The 27326-nt window shown below is 40.9% G+C and overlaps 1 long non-coding RNA gene across 1 annotated transcript; it reads right to left on the reverse strand.

The window, feature by feature from the left end:
* Positions 1–8108: 8108 nt before the first annotated feature.
* Positions 8109–26091, reverse strand: LOC127059362 (uncharacterized). The gene is made up of 3 exons (XR_007777050.1): positions 25864–26091; positions 14963–15067; positions 8109–8882 (listed from the first exon to the last, which is right to left on the reverse strand). It is a non-coding gene; the product is annotated as an uncharacterized LOC127059362 (long non-coding RNA).
* Between the last annotated feature and the right edge of the window lie 1235 nt (positions 26092–27326).

Raw genomic sequence — 27326 nt, forward strand, 5'->3', positions numbered from 1 at the left:
AGCAGGTGTAGTATCCAGCACTTTCCCTCATTGAACTTCACATGGTTGGTGATTGCCCAGTCTTCTGATTTGTCAAGGTCTCTCTGCTGGGCCTGCCTGCCCTCAAGGACTTCAACAGCTCTTCCCAGTTTTGTATCATCTGTGACCTCACTTAGTGTCCCTTCCAGTCCTGCATCCAGGTCATTTATGAAGATGTTGAAGAGCACAGGGCTGAGGATGGAGCCCTGTGGGAGACCCATCAGTGACAGGTCACCAATCCGATGTCACTCCATTCCCTACAACCCTTTGTGCCTGACTGCTGAGCCAGTTGCTCATCCCATGGCATGATGTGTTTATCCACAAAATGTGTGCCTGACATTTTGTCCAGAAGGATACTGTGAAAGAAAGCATTGAAAGCTTTACTGAAATTACAAAAGATTACATCAACTGGATTCCCTTGATCAGCCACATGGGTTACCTTGCTATGAAAAGGAATCAGGTTTGAAAAGCAGCACTTTCTTGCCATGAAGCCATGTTGGCTGTGACCAATGACTGACTTGTCTTTCAAATGTTTTGTGTGAAGAGAAAAGTTTTATTTTCTTAATGCCTTTTTAGTATATGCTTTGGTTTCTGGTTTTTTTTAGTCTTTGATCTTTCTGAACATTTAATTTGGATGCTTAGGCAAACTTAACAAGGGTTGGATTCTTAAACATGTAGGGAGAGATATAAAAAGTTTTTTCAACACCCATGTTGCTATGTTCTTACTTCCAGGAAAGTACACATAAGACTCCCATTAGGATTTGTCTTACTCTATTGGAAAATCCCGTTTAAATTTTACTGCAAGTTCGGTGTAGCTGACAGGTGATTCCCTGCTATTTCCATCATCTAAGTATTATGCTACCTTGTTCCTATATATGACTGCAGAGAATACTTACAACTAGTATTAAAAAATTAGTATTTAATTTCCTGCTTCAAGTGTTTGTTACCCTTTTGTCTGAAGTTTAGAAAAGGATGGCAATTTTCTGTCATTTAAGACGCTGTTAGTTTTAAATAATTAGTGGATTAATTGCTCGTTCTGTTGGAAATGAAGACTAAGTATGACAGTAGAATTTGCAGACTGAAATATGGTATTTAGGAGGACAAAATAGGAGTGTTGCTTCTTTGTTTCATTTGAATGGAGGTAGGTAAGGTGCAAATGCTGTAGGACCATGCTCTGGCCAAATGGTCTGTTTGCCTTCCTCTTGTCTTATGTTACTTCTCAGCTGACTTTTTCTTAAAAAGAACCCAGAGAAGCAGACCAAAGAACTCAAAACACACACACAAAACAAACAAATCCAAACAGATTGCTCCCCCTCAAAAAAACCCCAAACGAAACCAACAAAAAAAAAAAAATACAACCCACTCCAAGAGGAAAGGTGCTTTAGCTAATATTTTGAACATTCCCTCTGCAACCTTTGTGTGCTGTAAAAAGGTCATGGTCTATGCCTGACCTCTGTGAAGATGAGGGAAGAATGTTTGGGCGGGGGATTGGATGGTTGCTGTGAAAATTAAGTATTTAATCTTTCAGTGAATCATGCATGCCTCCTTAGAGCACCTAGAACTTCTGAGATGCTTTTTGTCATCCTAACCATCTTGAGAAAGAATTGCTTCATTTTCCTTTTCAGGATTGAACCATGGATTGAGACAAAAGTCCTTTCTTTTTAGCAAATCTTCTTCAAAATGAACTTGTAATTGAGGCCAGAAAAGTTGAATTTATAACATAGTTTGCTTTTATGTATTTGCAAGCCCCACAGAAAATACAATTCATGTGCTTGCAGCTTCCCATTCTTTCAATGAGTTGCATTTTGGGAACATGAGTTTGTTTGGGGAGGAAAAAAATCTGATAGTGAATTCAGAATTTCTTTAGCTCAGAGCATAGAACTGCTTACTTTAGTACATATATCTGTGCTAGTGGTTGAAGATGGGTGATGTGGCTGCTCTTAGCCAGGTTTTCGATGTGATTTAGAAATCTGTAAATAGAACCATATTAGAAAGGGTTATTATTTATAGATGTTAAATATAGGTTAATAGATGTTGCAAACATACAGCCTGTAAGATAATATCCAAAAAACAGAAGCAGAAAAAGTACCTATAATCAATATAGTTATCAACCATGGGATTTTTTTTAAGAGCCATTTATAAAAATTATCTACTTGTGAGGTGAAGACATGCAACATGGAGAGTCATGTGTGACCATATTTGGTCATATAATTCACTCCAAATGTCTGAAAGTTGACTTCAGCAAATAGAATTGTAAATGCAAATGTAAACATCTGTTCTTGGGTATGGTTGAAGCACTAGCATGAATGATGTATTTGCAGAGGGGGGGATTTTGTGAAGTGCAACCATCACCCTTGTTTCCTCAGCACCACCAAAATATGTTCTTTGTTCCCCATCCAATGGCAAGAGGGTAGCTGCACTCTCTTCCCCCTCTGTGGCTGTGTCTTGATTTAGCCAGGTCTCTGTTAATAATTTTTTTAGTGAGATAACTTTACACTTTTGAAAATGTTTCTTTAGCTAACTAAAAATATGAGTGGGTGCAGCCATTTGATAATGTTGTCTTTTAAGGGACAGGTTTGCTACTTTTTGCTAGAAAAAAGAAACCTTCAAAATATTTTTTTCTGCCTCACTTGTGTCATTTTGTTCAGTCATATCATCTCTGTAAGAGTACACACAACAGGGAATTATATGACCATATTTTTAAAAAATGTTATATACCACACTCAACAGTAAATTTAGCGAAGTGTTCAAGTCTTACCTTAGAAAATACCAGATCTTTGAAATGGCATTCATTTTAGACAGATGACCTGGCAAAACAAGCTATTTAAGCTGGATACCAGCATGCAGCAATAAAGAATAACTTCCTAGATTACAAACTTGTATTAATAACGTCTAGGCCTAATGTTTTCTATGGTCATGTTGCCATAAGTAGAAGTAACCAAAAAAACCTAACCAATCAACCAACCAAAAAAAAAAAAACCGAGAAAAAAGCCCCCCAAAAAAGGAAAGAAAAGAAAAAAGTTGTGGGCAAGCTTTATTCAATTCCACGTCACATTTGCCAAACCATCTCCACATGGGTAATGCATATGCTGAATTGCTCTTTGTTTTTTAAATCTATTTTTAAAACTTTCTTTATGTGATGCTCTTTTAGCAATATTTGATTCCATAAAATGCCCCAGAGACTTGGCTAGTGGAGGAAAAAAATCTGTATCATGGCAGATTGTATCGTGCTGCTGTATTAAGCCTAGAACAAAATTGACTCAGTATTTTAAAAGCAGTCTTTTTCAGACTAGTGAGCAATTGAAGACAGACAAATTGACATTTGGGCTTGAAGTGGAGGGAAGATCAGAGTTAGTTATGATCAGAGAAGGGTTATGAGTCAGAAAGCCATGCTGTTGTGTGGCTGACTGAGATCTCATTTGGTCAGGAAGGTTTTCAAACACAGTAGCAACATGCTTCTAAAGTTTCTGCTTAGTACTTTTCTGTGGAGAATGTAATTATGAGGGAGATTTCTGACAGCTCAGATTGGAAGAACAATACTTAAACACCATGGATTTTTAAATGGAACCTTTCTGTGCTAACAGTCTTCATGTTAACCTTCTCATTATGTGAGTGAAAGGGCCAGGTCTCCCTACTTACTGTGCAGGGCTTCTGTGTTGTTTCCCTTCCCTCCTTCGTCCCCTTCCCCTGCTATTTTTGGCAGTGTTTTTTCATTCCCTGTTCAGTGAGTGGTAGCATGAAAGGGATCCATGAATAGCCAGTGCTTCTGTGACTGCAGATACATATGTTACCAGTCAAAAAAATTTGCTATGCACCTGAACATTAAAAAGCCTTCTTTCTCCTTTTTTCTTTTTTTTTTTCCCTAAAGAAAAAGCAGAATGTTTCTAGAATTGCCCTGCAGAATTTAATATGCTTCTTATTTTCATGTTTCTGAGAGAAACTTTAAAACCCCTAAAGATGGTAGATTTTCCTCAAACTAAGTGCGGGTCTAAACCATTAGCAACAGAGATGCTCAATCTCTCTATCCACAACCAACAGGAGTCTGTTACACCATTCACACACAGAACAAAAACAAAGCAGTCAGAGCTTGGTATTTTGCAGAAGTAAGGACTTGTGCTTGGCTTATGGGATGAAGAAGCATCCCAGCAAGGCTGTGCCTCTCTGCAGCCCCGAAGGAAGTTAACTTGCACTTGCTCAGCTTTCAGAAGCAGTCCAAGGGGGGTAATCCAGGTCTCTGTTCAGCCTAATTTAGACTTTCTCTTGTTTGCTTTTCACAGGCAGGTGTTGTTTAGCCTGGACTGCATTTGAGAGACATTTCTAAGGCTCACATAACCTCTGAAACTTATTTAGTTTGGAAACCATTCTACATGCCTCTGCCTAAAGCTATGTTTGTTGTATTAGAGGGAAATGGGCTTGCAGAAAGGATAAATCCAACCCCTGGTATCTGTAAAGTCTGACAAAACTGTTTTCTGTTCTGTTTACCTTACTAGTATTTCTTGTTCTCAGATGGATGGTGCCTTAAGGCTTAGAACATGAGGTAAATTCAAATTATGAGTTATTTTGAGTTCCGAAAGGGGAAGAGCTGCTTGGGATTTGGTGTTGAGAGGCAGATGAACAGCATTTCCACAAATTAATACCTCCAAATGAAAGTAACTATGGAGAGCCTGACATCTTATAGTTTCTAAATTGATGAACTGAAATTTTTGAGCATGAGTTAAACCTTTATGTGACAGCAACAACGATTGACTACTACATATTTGCCTATCAAGGCTCCTCTACAAGATGACGTGAAAAATTCCTTTACAAATTTATATTTTAAATACCAAAAATCCAGCACAGTTACAAATCCACTTTGGTAGGAGTTTGCTGTTTGTTTTCCTCCCTCAGAGTGCCAAGTTGTCTCCTGAAGGAAGGCAGGGGAGGAGAACTGATGCACAGGCCTTGGCATGTCCCCACCACGCTCATTGTCAGCGTGTGCTGAGCGTGCCTGGGCACGCCACAAAGGAGCAGCAGGGCACAATACCATGGCTGCTTGGGCTCTTGGAAGCCCAGAGTGATACAGACCTTGATGGATGGTTGGGGCAGCTCCTGCAGGGACAAGCATTGAGACAGACAGCAAATAAAGGCGTGTCTCTTCGAACACGCTGCCTTGAAACGACCTCGCTCAGCTTTCAGCAGCAGTCTTGCCAGGACAGAGTTCAGCTCGGGTTTAATTTAAAATTAGAGCTCAGGTAGGCTGAGCTTGTGTATAAGTGAAACAGTGCTGGCTGAATGAGTTGCAGCAGCAGGGCATTGAACTCTAATGTTAAGACTGAAACAGTTAATTCAGTTAAGGCTGATTTATACGGGATAGAAAGGAAATGGAAGGAAAGGAAATCTTGCTGTTGCTGGTCTTATCAGAGGGTGCAACAATGGGACTTTCACTTTTAGTCCTGGAGATCTTAGTTCACCAGGGTTGCCTCCTTCTCCCCCACAGCAATCTCATCTCTGCTTGCTTAAAAACAAGCAGGTCCTGCCTGTGCAGGCCCAGCCATGGGATTTCCTGGCTACCAGGAGCACGGAACCCTGAGAGAAGAGCCTTTGGGTAAAGGTGTTTACAGAGTTTCACATGTTGCAGGTTGGGGAGGGCACACTCCTCTGTTCCCTTTCTTTTAGGGGATCACTTCTCTTTGTGGGGCAGAGAGCAGCTTAGTTCTGTGTGTAGCCCTTGTGCTGTTTGAACTTTGGACATGAGCAGTTTTTTGTGCCCAACCAGAATCTGGAGTCAATTCTGGGAAGCATGAGCTGCTGCCTCTGAGGGGGTGGGAGCCAGCAAGAGAGGAATCAGGGGCTCCACCTCTTCCCTCCTCCCTGTGCAGGAAGTTATATGGGAGGCTCTCACTCTGGTGGGGACGTTGCCCTCCAGGACAAACAGAAGAGGCATGACCTCAGCCAGCTCTGCTCCTTTGCAATGAAATGCCATAAACAAGGGCTGCTTGCATGTGATAGTTCTTTGTTAATCTAAACACAGCTAATATAAAAGATGTGCAAGGCCCTAGAGAAACTGTTCAGCAAAAGAACAGAGCCAAAATCCTCATTACCAAGCACTTAACTAACATGCTTCTGATTTCTTTGAAAAGATGCTCACATGTGGTAAAATCCTGCAGTCTTTTTCCTGAACTCCTGAATGGTCATTAAAATCACTGTTGCCCTGTTTAAGGAATTTGAAGTGTGTTTCTCAAGGCTAAAATGTGTTCAGAGTATCCCCATCTCACCCTGCTGGAATAAGACCCCAGTCCCAGAGACTGAGAGCGCTGGATGAGTACATTCATCTCCATAGTGTCAGCTCAAGCACTGTTTTCTTTATTTCTGCTCTTTTTCTTGCCCTTACACTTCCTCAGCCTGTGCCAGTAACGCAGTCAAAGGTGACATAATAAGCTGCTTTGGAGAATTGTTCTGGGACTTGGAAGGACCCAGCAAAAAGGTTCTGTGCACTCATTCTCTTAAAGGCTGCCACCACTGTAGTGGGGATGGTAAATGGGAAGAGGCAAAGGTTACCTAATGTGGTACCAGTACTGAAAGAAAACCTTAACAGTTTCTCTTTGGTGTTCCTTCTCCTTGTTACACACAGGGCTCACTTCCCAGGGTACAAATTACATCAGTTTAAAAGCAGTGTTATGGAAGTATTCCATACTGAAGGTGGCCAGTCTTTTCAGTGTTAATGTTCAAACAGGGAGTAAATGAGTCCTTCTCAACAGTACTACTGGAAAATACTACCTGATTTTTAAAAGGTTTTTCTCCTTTCCAATTTATTATTTCCATGTTAAAGCAGACTTGAACATTTGTTGTTTAGCTCCCACTGAGTTCCTAGGCTGCTGCTCTAGCAAGGACATCTTGTCAAATCTGTGATAAAAACATGACTACTTTATCAGGGTAAAAAAAAAAAAAAAAAAAAAAAAAAAAAGAGGTCTAACTGCAAGATAATTTGTCTTGTTTGATCTTTTCACTATTTCAGCTCTTTTTCCTTTTGTCAGTTCTCCAGCCCCAGGTGGTAAGTCAGGGAAATGGTGCTGCACATTACCTGTGAGGAGCTGAAGAGCTGTTACAAACACAAACTTGTGGTCCTGCTACTACGTGTAGTCCTATTTACTGTTTCACCTCTGCCTCAAGTTTTGTTGTAGTTGGAGGGTTTGTTTGTAAATTCTTTTGGAGTTTCTCAGCTTGGTGAGTTCCGTAAGGGGTGGGGTGTTCAGTGTGTGAGTGCCAAAGATACTTGGATGTGTCCTTCAAATGTTTATTGTCCTAGGCTTCTTGCAGCTGCTTTTATGGGTTTTTTTCTATCCCTACTTTTACTGCTCAGTTTTTCCTGATTCATCATAAAATCCAAATTTAATGGTCGTGGAGACTATGCAGAATTATTTACTTACCAATGTAAAGTCCCTTTAAATTGTTGCTTTATAGAACTTTTTGGATCAGCTGGCACTTTGTGTACTTCTGAATGAGCCCTTCTGAGCTGACCTCTATTGCTTCCTCTTGCTGATAAAATCAGAGACAGCAGTTAGTAAGCACTAAGCCACTGCAATTGAAGACATTCTTTTATTGTTTTATTTTACCTTCCATCCCAGCTCTTAAGTTTTCATACCACCACTGAGTATCTTTTTTATGATCTGAAGCAGAAAATAGATAAAGATCCAGGGAAAATAGCTGCAGACATAACATGACAGACATTGAAAGAGCATGCATAGCACAGAGTAAAAAATATTAGCAACACATACATTCATGCTGACCTTTTCCTTTAATACCAAGATGCCCAAAAACTGAGAAAGCATTCTGAGAAATAAATCAGTTCTTGTTAACCTCACCCTCATTATTAAAAAAAAAAAAAAAAAGCACTTCTAGCCCACTGTCCCACTGTCATTTTCTTGAAATGGAAACACATTATACACAGCAGTAGGAATGCATTTAGGAGATTTGAAAGGCCTGATGTAGGCAAACTGAACTCTTCTCTCCAAGACCCAAAGTCTTCTGGAAAACTCATATTAAAATAGGAGACTAAAAGAGCTAAAGTGGAATGGCAATCTATTTGTGTGTTTTGGATCCATCCTTTGGAATGCTCTAGTGAAATAATTCCCTATGAAAATCTTAAAAAAACCCATTAAGACGTTCCTTTTTTAATTATGTGTATTTATTTCAGGTAAACTTTTCCTTTCTGCTCATCAGCCAAGAAAATTGTGCTCTGTGTGGGGTAGCTGAAGGTTACAAGGGTAAACTGGATCTAAGAATTGTGAATTATAGCATGACTTTACCTCAATTTTGATTGCCCAGAGGAATGCAGATTCTGAAGTGCTGTTCCCAACTCTTCTGTGATACAAGTGAGACAATTCCACTGGATGCCTACTGAACACATAGTTTCTTAAAGGAGGCCTTAATAAAAGCTGATGTTTGTTTTTGAAATATCTCCCTTGGGAGACACAGAGATGCTTCATTTCCCTTCAACTTCTTTACTTTGGACCTTCTGAAAGTAGGTACTCAAGTTTTGAATTTTAAAAAAGTAAAAAAACTAGATTTTGAGAAGGGATAGGATTGGAAACCTGTAATTCTTGAAGAGTCTTGAGTTCAAGAAATAAAATTAGGGCACATCAGCAGCTCATTCTAGAGCGAGGATGAGGAATTCCGAAGCTATATTTGGAGCTAGGTGCAGCATAATCATATTGGATAATGCTCCCCTGAACTAATTTCTGCTGAAGGACAGGACTTGTTTGATGCAGAATTGTGTGGCCATGGCTGGCCTGTATCTAGCTGAACAAAACACTGTCCCCATGCAGTGCTGTAGCTGCACATCTCTGTTGGCTCTCCATTGCACAGCTGGTAGGATCTTTCAGTTCCTGTTTGAAAACAGAGAGATAAGTCTTAACAAGCTTAAACAGACACTTTTAAAAATCAGTTTCTGAAAATCGTTATAGTAGCTCTGTTGATAAACTCAATAATCCACTTTTCATCCTAGGAATGGCCATGCTGAAGAAAACACTTTAAAAAAAAAAAAAAAAAAAAAAAGAAAGTTATAAACCTCATGTAGGATTAAGACAGAGGAACAATTCAATTAAATCATCTGCCAATTATCTTACCAATCTGATGCTCAAGTTGAATTCACCCTAAAGGCATATGTATTATTTTAACACTCAGGATGTTCTACATTAACTGATCACACTATTTCTAAGTAACTATCCATGAAAAAGGGACTTATAATTCAAAATTAAGTGCCTATGTAATACAGAAACTGCAGAGAAACATCTTTTAAAAGGTCAAACAGACATGAAGAGGAAATACCTCATTTGGGAAGTTGTGGTAAAAGTACATTAAATGACAATCATTGTGGAAAATTCTCAGCTGATGCTTATAAATCTTATAAACCCAGCTATACTGACATCAGGCCTGGTAAAACCATGCTATTGCTACAGACTGTTCAGAAAACAAAAAAATATATTGATAATTTTGCTAACTAAACAGCTATTTACTACCCTCACATACACAGGTCTTCGCTTTGGTAGCAGTGTGGGTGTGTTGTTTTCCACAGAAGACAGTGAAGCTGCATTGTTCAGAACTGTCAAGGGGCAAAGAATACTCTGCCACATACATGGGCTGGGTGTCTTTGTTTCCCTCCCCCTGTGCATTAGGCACTAATTCAGCTCCATCAGTCAGCAGATGCATTTCGTTCCAGGTGTCACTTCTGGCCTCTGTGTGTTGGCTTAGCATTATTCCATAAAGACTTTGTCTTCCCCGTGAAAATCGAGTGGGTGTCTGAGACTGCTTGATCTTGAATTCAGTGAGAATCTTTGTGCTCACTGTTTCTTTGTAGGCTACAGTAGGTCAGGGTTTTATAGGCCTGGATAAAAGCTTTAATTATCTTATCAATCCATCATCAATGGTCTTGTTTAGCGGAATGTGCAATAACCTGCTCTTTTTTCTAGTATGAAAGATCTTTCTTAACACAAGACTGCATTTGGAAGCAAATATCTTTTTAGAGGCTCTTATGGGACTGGTTATTTCCAGGAAACACTCGGTGCCTGCAACACCTTGTGTGTACAGATAATATTTTCTTGTTGTACTGAAACAAGGCTGTAAGGGTGCAAATGTGTGTGTTGGTTGTGAAGAACACCTCGAGCTCATCTTTGGTCTGTTTCACACACAAGCTTGTTCTAGGTAGGTACTGAAGAAATGCTCCTCAGCCTAGAGAAAAACACCCTCTGCTTTAAGAAACAACGATCCATGTGTGATTTTATGCTGGTGCTTCACATGGGTATCTATGGACAACATCATTATTTCCATTACTGGTAGGCTCCCTTCTCATTCCAGGCTTGGCAAATAACTCCAGGCTTTCAAAATACCGAAGTCCTACATCTTTTCCTTCCATTTGGAAAGTGTGTTTCTCCCTCTTCAAAACCAATTTATGTTAGCAAATCCTAACGTCCTGGCACAATCCTAAAAAACACCCCTTGCTTTCATTTTTTTTTTCTCTGTTGGCTAGAGCTTTTGATTTTCTAAACTTACTTTGGCATTCAGTGCTTTACCAAACTACCTGAGGCTCTCTGTTGATCTGTGCCAAAAGCCCATAATATCCTTTTTTATAGCCTGGTAACTTAGCACATGGTGTGTATTACCTTCTACAGCCTTGCATGGGAAAAGAGGATTGGAACACTTTTGGAAGATACCAGGCTTTCTGTAGCTTCATCTAGCTCTATTTGTGTGTGTGTATATCTACACACAGAAATACATCTGTTCTGATAGCCATGCTGTGGCACTACTGAAGCAGCACATCCTTGATCAAGTTCACTTATTGAGCTTGGAATAAGAGACTTAGTGGAGAAGTTATTTTCTCTACCACTTCATCTGTATTAGCAGGAGGAACTTTGCTTTTATGGAATAAAATGGTAGCCATAAAATGGGAGCTTTACTTTTTAGGGCAACTGATGATCTTCACCGTCTTGTTTCTTTTTGTTGTTAGAGTTTGTTCTTGAAAGGAAAAGTGTAAGTGCTGTGAGTGTGTAATGTATGAATGCATGTGCTCTTTATGTGAGGATTTCTGCCTGATAATAATTTGCAGAACACACCACACATTGCAAGTGCAGCTTTCCAGTATCTCTGTTGATAATTCTCAGTTCAAGAACAGAGCCCAGAATTCTGTGTTTCGAAAAGTTTTTGGTTTTCTTTTATTTTTCTTTGTAAAATCGAAAATGCTTTGCAGTTTCTTCCTGCTTTGGAGCCAATTCTTTTCCGGCTTTCTGCTATCTCAGCAAACCTTTCACTTGCTTTTTCAAGTGGACTGTTTAGACATGCAACAAGTTACAGATTTCAATCCTCTGCACGCAGCAAAGCTGCTCCATGTTTCTAATTGCTAGTACCACGACTTATCCAATCTCATAGTCCTCGCTTAAGCTCTTAAACTTGTCAACTGTTTCCAGATTTTTAGCTTTTTTTTCTTTTAATCCTGGTTGCATCTGTAAAGTAGGTCATTCAGAGTTAGAATAAGATTAAGTTTTTCAGATCTTATTCCCAAAAAATGTCACTTAGTATCAACTGAAATCATTCTGAGCACTTCCAAAAGCTAAAACTATGCAGAATAATCAAATACATAATTTGAAAAATGTTTTCTTCTCTTTTTAAAAATTCTTTCCTACAACATATCTACCTTTAAGTTAATGTTGAATCTAGGAGTAAACTTGAATTAGTGGTGAGTACTGCCTTTATAATTTCTATATTGTCAAGGAAAAATATGCTTAGATGTTTTAGAAAGATAAAAAACAAAACCCAAAGAAAACCTGGGAACCATCCTAGATCTGGTGCTGAAGACTGTACACTGGTCTCCCATTTCCCTACAGTTCTGGGATCACCCTTATTCTGTTCTCTCAGTCAAGACTTGGACACATTTGTCATACAAGGATCTGTACCAGGGTAAATATAATGCAGTATTTTATGCAAGATGTGGGTATAGGGGTAGCAGCTATATGGAAATATCTGTGCAGCTGCACCTCATTTCCAGGTTGCTGTCTTGCTGTCTTTATTAACTGCATGCAAACCCACCAGCCCTCCAGATGTTGTTGACCTGGCCTGCCTCTCAAGCAGAAGGGAGGCATGTGCATAAATATGACATGATTTCTAGGTGTTACATAATCTCATTATCTGAGAGCTGAAAATCTGTGCCAGCATAGGCTCTTTCCTTGAAGAGAGAAAGGAATGTTCTTATGGATACTTTTACAGTCACACTTGAAATTATCCCCCTTGTAGAAATACATGGGACTATCAGTGGAAGGGCAGAACTCCTTTGAAATTAGCTCTCTGGGAGAACCCTGAATAGTCTTCCAAGATCTGCTTAAACTGTGTTCATTTATCCTAATGATAACTTATTGGATGGATTTAATATTTCTTAGTGCAATGGGACTTTGGGGTTTATAACACTGAAACAGATCATGCCGTTTTTCTAGCCAAAGAAAGGGGAAGAGGTCAAATGTAAATCTCATCCTCTTAGGGTCTGGAAACAGTAACTGCAAAAGAAGTATTTGGTTCATTATCATGCTTTTCATTGGAGTGCAATAGTAGAGCGGTACTTTTGGAAGTAGCCTGCCCATTTTTGGGATGGGAGGGTAAATGATACTTACAGTAAGGGATGCCTCAGTAACACATGGACCCAAAACAGTACTGGCAGCAACCTGAACATCCATTCTTACTAAATGTACTAACACAACATCACCCCACCAAGAAATGAAAATACTTTAACTTCTTCCAGGAAGTAGCAAAAAAGATGGATTTGAGCAGATGCCAGTAGATGTGTAAATAATAACTATGATTACATTGACCTTCCTGCATAATTAAGGCCAAATGAAAAACATGCTTTAGCAGTCTGCTCTGAGGAGGATTTAACCCCTGAATGTGCAGGGTTGAAGTTCTGTTAACTCAGGCACCTATGATGTCCCAAAACCCAACATATTTAAAAAGATGAAAAATTTGGCAGCATGGTCATTTCTAGCTCTGTCCCCTTATGTTTTGTCTCCTTCCCTCATGACAGGCTGGCACAGTGACCCTGAACACCTGACAGTGTGTTCTGCAGGTATATATATATATATATATATATATATATATATATATATAAAATACAGCTCATTGCTGAGACATGAGTAGCCTCATTTTTGAGGCTGAGCAGGGAACACTTCTGAGTCCATGTTCATTAAACTGCTGCATGTATTTCTGCAAGATGGGAAGCTGAGATGAGCATTTGCAAAAATTACCATTCTGCTTCTTTGTATATAAATAGTTGGTTTAAGTCTCAATTCCTAAATTTATTCCAGAAAAAAAAATCCTAACTACCCCATTTCTGCTGAGGCAGAATTGCCCAGCGTTCAATACTGCTGAGTAGCTTAATGATAATCATAAACCTGTACCTTGGAAAAGCCATTACCCTATCTAGGTTCCAGTTTCTAGGGACGCATGCTCAGAGTAAAATTATTCCCCAAAAAAGGAGTGAGAATCAAGTAGCAACTTGCCTGTATCATGCCAATATTTAGATGTTTCAAACCTTTAAATTTGGGATGGTGGATGTTGATCTCTCTCATTAGAGCTGGAATATATTTATTTCCTCCCTTTTATGCTAGTTTGCTAAACACAGTAGGGTTTATTTGGGGGTAAGGTTGAAATCCAAGCTGCCCTAGTGAGTTCTGAAGCCACCAGGCTCTCAGTGAGCTGTTGAATTTATCTGTGCCTGTGGCCACATGGACTGTGATTGTCTCATCTGCTAAACAGGGACTGCAGTGGTGAGCCATGTGCATTGACAAGGCTGAACATTTAATGTATACAAGTGTTGAGTTCAAAAGTAGACTTTCACACCTCATAAAGGCAGTGATCAAATTATGTACGGAGATCTTTAAGCCTAAACCAAGGGTGACATATAATACTGGATGGGGAGCTACTGATTTATTGGTATTAAATTTAATAAACAAAATCCACTTCTTATACATTTCTATACTTCTTAAATCTAGAAGAACAACTTTGAAGTCCACTGCCTGTTATTTGATGCTATAATGTGCTAGGGCACATAACTGCAAGGGAAGAGCCATTACCGTTGACCAGCTTTCAAACTGATCCAAAGATGTAACGGAATTGATTCACTATTTTATTTTCAAAATGAGAAAATGTAATAGATTATCACAGCTTCTCCCCTCAGGAACAAGAATGCCATTCTTAGTCTTTATGGAATAATACTGAGCTTGGAGAAAAGCTTACAACTTCAATAGATCTTTACAGCATCCCAGGAGCACACAATATTCGTGCTTTAAAGAGCTTGTCACAGTTCTCCTTTTACTTACGTAAACAGAAAAAAAAAAAAAAAAGTTTAAACTGTAGTCACAAACTCTGTTGTCACAAACTCTGCTGTATGCAGATCCCAACAGAGGATTATTTTTACTGCTTCTTTAACTTTTTTCCGCTACATAAAAGCTGTCTACATGGAGGTGACAGGAAACCTTCCCTATCTCTGCAAAGATATGAGAAGAGAATTTTAAAGATAGCAGTAACTATGAAGTTTTACTTACTTTGGCATTTCAAACTGTGTGTGCCTCTGATATAGCAGAAAATGAAGAAGTCTGAGGCAGACTAAAGTCTCCTCCATTAGAGAGCCCTCATTCTGTTTTTCACAGGGAGATAGATATAGGCTTCTGGATTAAAGCCCAGCTATTTTTGAGCCCCAGGATGTGTGTATTGCAGCTGACCAACCTCTGGAGTGCCAATGCTTTTTCATTAATCCCAGCCATATCCACACAGCCAAAGCCTGCCTTGTAAATTGAAGACACTCCCTCACAATTCATCATTAGCACAAGAGGCTTGGAAGTGCCTGTTTGCTATGAAAAACTGCAGTTAATATATTGCACCCCATTGCTACATCTGTCTGCTTTTAATTTCATGAGGAAGGGAATATTACCTGTGGCAGTAATGTCTGCAGAAGGTCCTGGAGCCACTCTTTTCCCTCAGGTGTCCCCCAACACACTCAGGGTGACTAATCAGTGTCAGCTTCCCAAAGTGCTCTCTAACCAAACCAAACCAAACCAAAACAAAAAGAGGAGTTTGTTTTTCTTTCACCCCAAGGATTCTGTCTGGGTAAGCCTGGATCCATGCACAGGTGAACTCATTGCCTACACTGGTGGGACTCCCTGAGTCAAAACCCCCTTGCACGCTGCCAGGTGCCTCCAGGTGCTCTCAGGCACACACAGGCAGCCCAGCTGTGGGCAGTTTTTGGGCTGTCAGCCAGGAAGCCAAGGTGCCTCAGAGCACACTGGCCTCAGTCCTGCTCCTGCTCTTTCCCTTAGCTGCAGCAATGCCATAACCAGAGTGCAGGGACAGGGAGGTAAGTTTTTAAACATGCAACAGAGTTTTTGACTTTTACAGCAGTGTTTTGAGGTGGTTTGATCACACTGGTAAAACCTGTGTTTAGCAGAGCAGCTCAGAGAAGCAAACCATAAGTGGGATGAAAGCAAACAACCTGCCTCTATAACTTTTGTGTTCTCCAAATTCCTCTAGTGCTGTACCTACAGGAGGAAAACACCCCACAAGCATTGCCACAAGCCTCGTGAGGTCACAGCATTCTCATCAGGGGACCCAAGCGTTCCCCAGGCTGTTCCAGGACTATCACCATGTCCTGCATCTGAGCACCTTCTGCTTGTGCATCACCACACACATGCACAGCAGCCCCATGACTGCTCTGTGCTGTTGGCCAGCTTTGATGTGAGATAATCAGGTTCACCAGGTGGGCAGCACCAGGGCATGGAGACTGCAGTGAAGAAAATATGCAGAAACACAGTCAACGTCTCCTTTTCCAAGACGGTTCAGTTAACAAAATCCTCTTGTCTGCCCAGGGCTATCAGAATGAATGGCTGTTCCTAAAGTGTGTAATGACCAGGCCTTGAGCTAACAAACATGAAATACAATTTTGTTAAATTCACTTTTGCTAAGGGAGCATCTAGTGGCCTGGGGGATTTGTAAACCCCAGTTCTTTTAGTCTGAGGTAATACTGTTTCTTTGCAATGCATTAGTTGAAAGCCCCATAGTGAGAGAGACCAAAATTATGAGCATGAAAAAATGCTCAAGAGAATCACAAATTAATGTATATACAAACAAAAGAGTAATGATCGTTCAACCACAAGAGCTTGGGTTTCAGGGTAAAAATATCAACATCAGTGCTGGAGAAAGGACAGAAACCCAAGCAGCTAAGCTGGAGAGAGGAAGAAGAAATTAATTTAGCCAAACCTAGTTATGTGGGGAGGTAAGGTACTTCCCTCAGATGTTAATCCTCCTGAAATAAAAAACCCTGAAACTTCCAGAGCTTTAAATTTCTTCCACCCGGACAGAAAGCAGTAAGTGTTTCTCTGCTGAAGACAAATCACATTTGCAAGTGAGGGTGGAGATAGGGAAGGAAAACACCACACTGTTGCATTCTCCTCATTTAAAGGTCCAGAGGGACGTTGGAGTTTTTTGTTATTCCCATCACAGCAATAGTAAAACCAGTATTGTGGATGAGATTTTAGTCATCCATATACTTGTGTATGTGTGTGTGTGTGAGTACACAAATGCTGCTCTCCCAGCACAATCAAACTGAAAATGGTTATTTCAGCCAGGACTGCATTGTTATAATAAGCCTTTTAGATGGACAAGTTTATAGTTTAACTTCCTATTAGCCCATTGAAAGATTTGAGAGAGAAAGTACAAAACAAAAGAAAACTTAAATTGAATAAATTCATTGATCTGGCTCTTTTCAGCAGCACCCAGGATTGATGAGAAAATCACTTCCTGACTGACAGCTTAACAGACCTGAACCTCCCCAACCATGTCAGCACTGGCATTCCATCCAGGTGTATAATAGTAATTATAGTAGTGGAACTGGAACACAGGGAATTCAATATTACTTGCAAATGTAAGAAACTTTACTTATACATGGTGTGAAGCTAATAAGTCTGTGCCAGTAGGATTGATATTTATGCCTGCATTTACCTAGTTGAATGAACAATGTGGTTTTAATGATTGTGAAATTACAATTTCTGTTCTCCATCGAGGAGGCATTTGAAAGAAAACAACAGATACAAGTCCATATTGTTCATCAGTATACCTGTGTTCTGCTTCCAACAGGCTGTGCTCAACACCAGTTACCTTGAGGTGCTTCAGCCTATTTCATAAAGGTGCTGCTCCTCTGTGTAGGTTTGCATGCGAGCAACCAGCCCCCAGCAGCCCAAGAACAGGATGACCCACCCATCAGATTCCCAAACAGAAATCACAGCTGGAAGTAAAACCTTCCATCCCCCTGTCCCAGAGAGCTGCCCATCTGTCTGGAGTGAGAGAGTGAGAAGGAGTGTGTGTTTCTCAGAGAAACATATTTCTCCAGAGAGTTAGGCTGAGCACAGCCTGCATGTTTCACACCAGGTACTGAAGAGCCCTCGTGCAGAAAAGAGCTCTGAGTGACTTGCTGGAGGGTTAGGATTTTACTAGCCTGATTCTAGGAAGGCATCATACCCCATTCCAACCTCCCTGGTCTTCCCCAATCATCCAGACTTTTCACTTTTTAAAGCAGCATGCTAAACTGGGTTCAGGGTGTATCTTCAGCAGGTAATGCATCAAGGCCAAAAGCCAAAAGAAGGGAAGGGGAAATCTAAATCTCCCAAAGCGAAGAACTTCCTTCAGGCCCACCAACAGCAGCCCTCACAGAAACACAAACCCAGAGCTAAACAAGGATCATGATTATGTTTCATGCTTGGAAAAACAATTAGATAAGTGATACTTCTAAGAAAGTAAACTTCTTCTATAAATGCTTGCTACAGACCTAAACACTTTCTGAAATACAGCAGCTTGCAGCTGGAGAAAGAGAATGCCACAACATTTATGTATAATCATTTAGGAATTATGTTAAACAGTTTGATGAGGAGAAAATGCAGTTTTCCTGAATAAAAATTTCTAAAAACTCACTCACAGATTTTGGAAACAAGACCTAGTGTACCAGATGTCTCTAATAAGACTAAAACTTCAAATTTTCTTACTATTACTGCAACATGTTCAGCTTCATGGGGTTTAGTAAAAGTCAATACTTTTGCTCAGACAGATTTCATATAGTCTTTTTTATCTCAATTATAAGCTTGATCACAAATCCACTGAAAAAAAAACCCTAAATCTCTCCTCATTTTCCAGTGGGACTTAGTTGGATGGAACTTTTTCTGCAACTGAAACAAATAGCCAAGAAAGAAACAAAATACTATTAAGGATTTCTTAGGAACAAACTGCAAAACACCCTACAGGATTGATTGCTCACCATTGAGGAGTCAGTATAGTTTAGAGATCCAGGGTGCTTTTTTTTTTTAGCCTGCTGTAACATTAACTACTCCAAGTTTTTATATCACTCTGATGTTATTACCCAGCCCAGTCCTTGGAGTGATGCTATCAGATTCTCTTTTAACTTTGTTTCCCTAGCAAGGGACAGAGGAAGAAGGACAGAGATAGCAACAGAGAGTAAATAACATTAAATGATAATATTAGTAAATACATTTCTTTCCTGTCAATCTCAATACAAACTGGAGCAAGGTGATAAGAGGAACCACTCCTGATTCCTACCATGGCCCTTGCTTCCAGTTGTGGCAGACAGAGGGAAAGAGCAGCAGAGATGGGACAATTGACAGTTGCTTCTTCTTACGATGCACTTAATTGAAAACAGAGGTTTTCTTTTGCAAAGCACATTGACCTACATTTCTCTTCTGACATAGGAGCTTCCTGCTCAGCCTTGAGGTTTGTCACACTTCACTTTTCCCAGCTTGGTAACTGCAGCCAGAGACCCTAGTCAGCAGGGTTTAAGGCAGACTGATACCAGATCCTGCAGAGCCTGTTGATGAATCCTGTAAGTCTTCCTCTGACCAAGCCTGCTTGCTGATAGAATGAGCACACCATGTTCACCCTCCGTAGGAACCGACACTCTGCTTTCTGCATAAAAACAGGGGACAGACGGACATTTGGACAGATGATCTGTCCATATGCTTTTGAGATGGTTTAAGTTTAGTCTTTGGATTGCTCAGCCACAACTGCCTTTTGGGTGAGAGGGAAGGGGGAAAAGAAAACAAAAAGAAAACCTTGGGAAAAAAAAATGTTTCTTGAAAAAGAAAACTTATTCAAGAAAGGATTTTATTTCTCATTTAGTACAGAGTAGAATCTGATCTGCAGAACATCAGCTATAAAAACATTCACATAAACTACATTTTTGGTCAAGACAAAAATAAAGATGGGTTATGTATGTATTTCAAATACACAGTCATATTACATTGGTTATCTTTTCAAAGGAAAATACAATTAGGCTGTGATGGATACATCAGCTACACGAAACTTTCCACTACCAAAATGTAGCACTGAAAGAGTTAACAGGTCTGGCTTTTACATTGTCACAAGGAGACTTCATTGCTAGAATCCCACTGAGATGAATGAAGGCAGCTTATGTCTAGTGTTATTGTTTCCATGTGTTTGGCTCCAGACTCAAGCCAGCATTCCTCTCAGTTTATACTTGAAAGGTTATCTTCACAACCAGAAGAGACAGAAACTTTCTGTAAATATATGGATGTGTAAAGAGGAGGGCAAATACAGGTTAACTCCACTTATTCAGTTCCAGCTTTCCTGAATTAATGTTTTGATAGTTATAGCAAAAATAATTTTGTTTACAGAAGCTTCTGATTATCAGAGTGGCAGAGATGTCCCTTACAGCACATTTGGTCTGTTTTAAATAGACAGGGTGACCTGATCAATACTAACACAATTTTATCTTGTGGCTGACAATTTTTGTTCTTTTAGGCTTAACAATAAAGTAGCAGCTAAAAAAGCACACAGCAAAATATGCAACTAGGAATTGCGAATGGAAGAAACAAAATCTGAGCATATTTTTAAAAGGGAAAGGCAAACAATCTACCTTCTGGTAAATTAAAATGTACTGCTTGTAACAATAGTTCTCCAGAAGGAAAATGTCTGCAAAGACTTCAAGTATTTCAGTTGACTCTAGTTTTACCATGTGAGTCTTGCTAAAGTCTGTTTGGTTTTTCCCCCACTTTCTCCACCAGTCATCTAACACTGAACCTTCAGCATGGAAGAGTACCCGTAATTGTGTATTACCTGTGCTTCTCTGGGGACAAGAAGGAATCAGAAACAGCTCATGCAGATCAGTATTTTTACCCTACCTTGAAAATTATTCTGCTCTGGCTGACAGGATTTGGATAAAGTATAATTATGAAAGTATTTTTCTTTGGGAACACTCAAAGTGTTTCCAGCAATATCTATTTTGGGGTTTTTTTTTGCTGAATCTAGAATTCTTCTGATACAGAGTCTCATATATATGCCCTAGCTATAACACTGTGTGGTTCTTATTTCTGCAGTAGTAGGTAATAGATCAGCATTTTTCTTCTTTAGTATGAGATTTTCATTTAATTTTAAAACTGATCTATGAGGATATCAGATTCCACAGACCATTTTATTGGACATCTGGCAAAAAAGAAGGTAACATATTGATGCAGGGTGATGTAGTGCCCCAACTTCTAGGCTCCCTTCCCTTCTCTTAAGGTAGTAAGAACCTCATACAAAGAGCCATCAGAGCCTTCAATTCCAGCCTTGAACTGAGCTCACAGTATCTTGCCAACAAGAGGCCTCTGAGAGCTTAACACTGCCATGAAAAGATATGGCTTTAGGTGAAATTTCAGATGTCTATATATGGTCCTTGGGAGCTCAGAGAATCAGATGCACAAAAGCAAGTCTGAGACTGGGATGCGGACTTGTAAAACAGCTGGAACTGGAAAACAGTCTAAAACTTGGTCATCTTTAGCAGCAACTCCAGAGCAGGACTTCAGTACTTCTGTTCTGTGGAAGGTCCTTCTTTAGGCACCTTAGTCCAAAGCTAAAGACAAGATATCATTTTTCATGTGCCTAACAGCAAAAGCAGAGGCTCCCTGAGGGGCTCTATAGCCCCCCAAAATTAATTTCCCAGATAAATTAGGCTGGGGTAGAAAACTTGAGAAATAAAACTTTCTGTAGGCACCAAATGTTCCCAAAAGAGGTAGTAAATCTCTTAAATATATAAAATTTAAAAGACCTGACTAATATATGTGGGGTTTCTCCTGTAAAACTCTCTTTTTCATGGACTTCTAGTTTCCACCATGGAATTTGCTAAACAGCCAGAGGCAAGGTAAATTTTAAATGTACATATGGTCTACAAAACTGTTGCTGAAGGAGGCATTTGGCCACCTCAGTACTGGAAGCAGGGAGCTCATTTCTCTTTCAGCCTGAAGCAGCCAGAGTGCTACACTGATCCACACCCCAAACGCACAAATATGCTGTATAAGAAGCTGTTCCTCTATTCTTCTTGATCCCATGGGATTTTCGAGGCACTAACCAGCACTGGCACTCAGGTCCACTGGCAATGGCAGATCTCTGTTGCCAGTGAGACAGGCTTCAGCAGTAGCTGTTCAGTGAAACTGGAAGCTACTTCTATCCAAAACTCACCAGTTTGTCATTACAGACAAGGACGTTTGCTGAGGTTTGAAAGGTCTTGCAGAAAGCCTGCAAGGTCTGAGCAGTGGATGCAGATGAGGTGCTCCAGAGAAAACAAGCCAACACGTATGGGGACAGGGTGACCTGAAGAGTCCCCTCCTTTCAGTTGTGGTTCTGGTGGCATATTGCTTGAGCAACCTTAATTCCTTCTTAATGAAGGTTTACTTTGATGGGTGAAGCAGGAGCGAACATGATTGTTGAAATTTTTTAAAGAGAGACTGAAAAAACAGGCTACAATCAAATTCCTATCATTAGTTAATGAAAACAGGACAGAAGTAATGAGGTTAAAGCAGCAACAGAGAAAAAATTTGGCCTACCTGGAGACCTCATTTGCAGAGTTACAGAGAGGGGGATTTTGTCATAGTAAGTTGTGCAAACATTTCAATCAAAAATATAGAGGTTTGGACTGGATATATTTGCAATGAAGATGGTTCCCAGGACAAGTTTGAGATGCAGGTTGGTCTAAATTCCCTCTTTCTTTTATCTAGGTCTCTATCCATTTTTCTTCATACACATCATCCTCCTGTCCTTGAATGACCCAAGAAAAACTATAGGAGTTTTTTTGGCTATTTTATAACCCAGATTTACTCTTTTGTTTCCATGATTATCTCTTCTCAATCCTCTGGGACCACAAACTATCTCTCTTGACTGCAGATAGAGTTTAATAAGAGCCAAATTTTGATTTTAGTTGCTTCTACTCAGCCCCAGTCTAATAAACAGCATTATGCGAGTGAAATAGCAATTAGATAACACAGCTGAGGTTAAGTGTGAAGGGAATAGTTCAGTCCCTCTCACGCTCTTAGGGCTCAGGTTCTCCTTTATTGGCTACATACCAAACAATGTTACACTCCCAATGGAATGGAGAGGGTGGTAACCTTCCCATGGATGCAGGGTTGGAGCTCTTCTGGCTACTGGATGGGGAATGCAGTGGCTTGGCAGCATGGAGCCAAGCCAGCACCAGTTTCAGCCTCACAACTTTAGCTAATTTATCCCTTAAGATCCCAAGTTTGAGAGGATCTATTTCAGCAGGAAGAAACTCACAGCAGAAGTACATGCAATGATGAAAATAACATCTGGAGGAAGAAGAGATTATGAGCAGGTAAAGTTGCCTGAATACGTGGGAGTCTCTATTATGCTTTTCCTTGTATTCTTGTATTAGTTTGGTCCTGTGCAGGGCTCACCTGAGAGGAGAGGCTCAGTCACTGACACCAAAGGAATTAAGATGTTCCTGAGCGCTGCCCCTGAGAGACAGCCACAGCAATGAAGGGTAACAAAAGGCAGAAAATCAGATTACTCTGTCTCGATGCATTAAGAAAGAGTGGACTGTTCAAAGGGAGAGACAGGCTTTCCTTATGCACAGAACAACTGCAAAGACAGGCTGCATTCCCTATTGAGGTGTGGGGCAGGAGAAACCAGAGAACCTCATTTCCATCACAGTAGATTGCACAAGGAACACTTTGGAGAGCTCTCCTTCCCTTTGTTCAGCATTGTGTTAAAGCCATCGGTTTAACAGCTGCAGGGGACACACACGAAGGACAGCCTCCAGCCGTGGCTGCAGACAGACAGGCCAGCCAACATGCTGCATTCATAAAGCCACCAACAGGAAACCAGCCCAGCAAATGCTCCACCATGGGGAAAGGAGACCACTTCCAACTTCCAGGGAGGGAACAGGCAACAGAGAGGTTGTGTCATACCTGCATGAAACACAATGTTCTGTAGAAATGCCCAAAAAATATTTCCAGGTCCCCTTGAGGCTGGAAAATCTCTACAAGGCAGCTACATCTATGTTTTCTTCTTTAGCCATATAAGTTTTAGGATATTACATTTCATCTTTCAAATCTTTCTCAGACACATCTCCATTTAAGAAGGCTTGCCCAGGGACCACACACACACTTTATCCCCACTGTACTACAGACTTACCAGTCCTTATATTATAGATGAACAACCAGATGGTGCATTATTTTTTAGGTTTTCTTATGAAGACTCAAACCAGTTGTCATGAAAGTCTAGTCTTCTTCCTCTGGAAAGGCAGATTTAATTTGTGGCTGCTTCCTTTTAGTTTAAATAACAAAGACAGGATTTTGGTAGCAGCTGGGAATAAATACTTAAAGACTTAATTACTTTCCCCTTCTTCAACCAAATGAGTACCTAAAACCAGCTGCAATGGAGGTAGTCCTGTGATAGCATGCTGCTGGGACTAGTTTTCAGGTCAAGCAAAGTTGTCTAAACTAACAAAAAGAAAACAGCTAACATGCTGGGAAAGCAGAAAATAGAAATATATGGTCCTTTTACTTCTTTTGATTGAGCTCCTGGTAAGGAATCTGTAGCAGAACTACAGCATTTCCAGGAAAAAAAAAAGAAGGAAAGTTTTTTAGGTACAATTTAAGGTACCTTGTTTACTATTTGAGATATTTGGATATTTCTATCTAATTTTCCTGGACAAATCACAGCTATGAAGAACAGTGTTCCTGACACGCAGGATTGGAACAAGAAGCTTGTATGGGGTGTCTCTGTGGACTCTGTGTATGTGCTGGTTGGAGAAAGCACAGGTGGTTTTATCTGGAAAATTCTGGCTATCAGCACAGCAGTGCCTACTGGACAGGGACTAATGTCTGGGTTAGTGCAGCTCTCCTTTCTGGTTGTGGGCAGTCAGGGCAGATGGTGAAGCTGTTGGAATCTTGTGTATTTCATGTGCTTTGAGGAAGGAACAGGAGGGAGCCAACTGGAAGGACCTGTCTTTTCTCACTGTCCATTCCCTCCATGCAAGTTCAGGGGAGAAGGGGGAGAGAAATCTTCAGGGACCAAAGAAGAGCTTGATCCTATGGAATGGTGGATCAGGGCAAAGAGCAATGCTTACTTTGTACATTATGCATATGATGAGGCTGGAAGAACTTCCCTACATCATCTTTTTATTAGGAAAATCAAGACATAAAGCTCTTGCCTGATCATTAAGAAAAGGCCAAGCCTAAACTCTGTCATGTCATTAATTTAAAAGGAAGGCTAAACACTTAAAGAAAAGAGCTTTGGGAGGCCCTCACCCTGCACATATACTGCAATAATGAGATGCAACTTTCAGCCAGAATGTTTCCAGTTCTTACATTTCAGCTCCCATTTTTTAAAAGCCTTTTGCCCTTACAAGGAAAACAGACTGAGAGAAGATTTTGTGACTCTCTGATGAATTTTCAACACTGTTTTGGAAGGAAAAAATTAAATCTGCAATTCCATTATTTGTATGAAGAAAAACTGTATGGAGCTTTGAAAACTGTCAGAGTCATCTTCTCATAAAATCATTGGAGATTTTTTTCCTTCCTGTAGGCTGAACTCAAAGAGACCCATTAATGTGACTGGTACAAAATGGAGCCGTTAATGAAGAAAGGTAAAACGGATGTCTTTGGGCTCTTCCTTGTTTTGGGCCACCAGAGGCAAGTTCTGAGTGAGGCTGGCTGCTTTGAAGTGGCTGGCTGCAGCTCCAGCCTCCCTTTGCCACACTGGCTCTTTTGAGGGTGTGGTGAGGAAGAAGCAAGAGGAATCCTCCCTGACCAAAGGATGCATCTGCTGAAGCCCAAGACAGCCTGATCCTGGGCAGTGACAGAAATCTTCTATAATGCATGGTAACATCTGGCCCATGTCATCTTTTTCTGGTTCAGCTGATGATTTTTTTTCATGTGAAAATGCTAAAAACAGATCCAAAGGCTCCATAATTGAGGCTGTAGCGATTGTTTCCTTTTTCATTATTATTTGAGAAAACCTTTATGACTCCCTTTAGATTTTGCAGCTCATGGATTATAAATCTGCTCTTCAAAGTAGAGGAATGCAGCTTTCTGGCACTGGGAGCTGTCACATCTCCTGCAGGAAGGTAGACAGCCTGACTGCTTCAAGCTGTATAATTGCAACAGCCAAAGAAAGGATTCACTTCTCTTTCCTTTCTAGGTCACACAATGTGAAGAGATGGACAAGCTGTCTTTATATTATCCCTCAAAAACAGATTCCTGTGCTATCTTTTCTAGCTATTCTCATTTCAGTGGAATGAACAGAGCAAAGGTAGGAGCAGCTCAGACCTTGCCTGCTCACTTTCACACAGAGCAATTCACATGTTGCTTGCAGAGCTCTTGTAGGTGTTACATGTGTCTACAATCTCTTTCTCCAGGCCACTTGGAAGCTGGGTTAAGTGGGAATATTGTGACCCCTCGGTATCTAGGGAGGAAGGATGGGGGTGGTAAGAGGGGTATTTTGAGGGCAGAGTGCCAAAGCTTTGCTACGAGGAGGACTTACCCTGCCAGAGATTCCCAGCATGTTCTCTTTGCAGCTGGCAAGCAGTGGAAGTGTCTGTGGTGCTGCAGGCACTGGTGGGAGAGGCTGCAGCTTCCTGAATGCTGGCAGTGTGTGCCCCTTTTTCGAAGCAGATGAGCCAGCAGCCCTGAGGAACAAAGGAGCTCCTGGGTGTGGAGGTCAGAAGAAGGGTGCTAGGGGATCACTGTGGGATATAAAGTTCTTCTCTTCCTGGGTTCTGCCTGCTTTCATCTCCAGGAGCAGAGTGCCCTGTCTGTGTTTTTATAGCCTGAAATAACAGATGCTTTTTAATGAGTGCACGGACAGACAGCCTATTGTCTGGGTTTGTGCCTCAGAACTGCATGGTGGGAAGGGCTATTGGCACTTGCCTTTGTTTACTCTGTTTCTAAGGATGTGTGGTCCTTAGAAGGATGGGGGCCTTGCTGTCTTCCAGGTGTTTTTATGGGCTAGGCCAGAGCATAGCCTGCTTGTGTTGTGTTTGCTTTTCTCAGAGAAACCCAACTATGCCACGGCCTGAGAAGGACCTCCACATGCATTTAATCTGAATGGACTCCAAGGGTATCCAAACAGCCCCAATAAACAAGGGTGGCCTATCTGGAAATATTTCCTGGTTGTGAACATTGCAATGTAGGCTGAGACTAGTTAGAAAGCCTGGCTTGTGCATACATATTTTCTCTTCTTTTAGTGTCCCAGTGGGGAAGACAGTCCCTGAAAGGCTGTGAAGCATGGACTAGCTTTCAGAGCTTACTCCTTGCCAGCAGCCTCTCTGTGTGAGGCCAATAAAATTTGTTTGCACTTGACAATAGAGTATTTTTGCGTTTCACAGTGTGTCTCCTTGGGACTAACTGCTGTTTGGGAAGGCCCTTAGGTCTATCCCTCCCTTTTATCCCATGCAGATTGAAGACACCACCCTTTCATGCCCTGCCTCTAGAACATGGTCACTTGCTATTAACATTGGGGTGGGCTTACGAACTGGGAGGAGAGGAGCTGCTTCCAAGCACTGACCTAGGAGGGGTCAAAGGAGGGATAAAAGCTGGGAATGTGGAACTCGTCTCTGAGATCAAATCACTCATGGGTGAAGGGTGGTCTTTGAGGAGGCATTGAGATGTGGTTGGAGCAGGAGTCACCTAGCTGTTCTTCCTGTGGGCTAGGAACAGATCATCCAATGTAATCCCCTCATGCTCACCCCTTTTACCCCCAGCCTCTCTCCCATGCCAAGGGGCTGAAGTAAGAAAGTTGATCTCCTGGGGGAGAGGAAAAGCAAAGAGGATTTGAGCACACCATGCTGGGCCAGAAAGCAGCACTCTGTTCTGCAGGGCTACAGCTCTCCTTGACACTGGGACATGCAGAGGCCTTCTGCTTTTTGAAATGCTCAGTCTCAGGCTGATCTGCTCACATCCTGAGAGCACTGTGGTCCCAGGAGCGGTGCTAACCCCGTGTGCCAG

The sequence above is a fragment of the Serinus canaria genome, chromosome 3, assembly GCF_022539315.1.
Source record: "Serinus canaria isolate serCan28SL12 chromosome 3, serCan2020, whole genome shotgun sequence".
Taxonomy (NCBI): Eukaryota; Metazoa; Chordata; class Aves; order Passeriformes; family Fringillidae; genus Serinus; species Serinus canaria.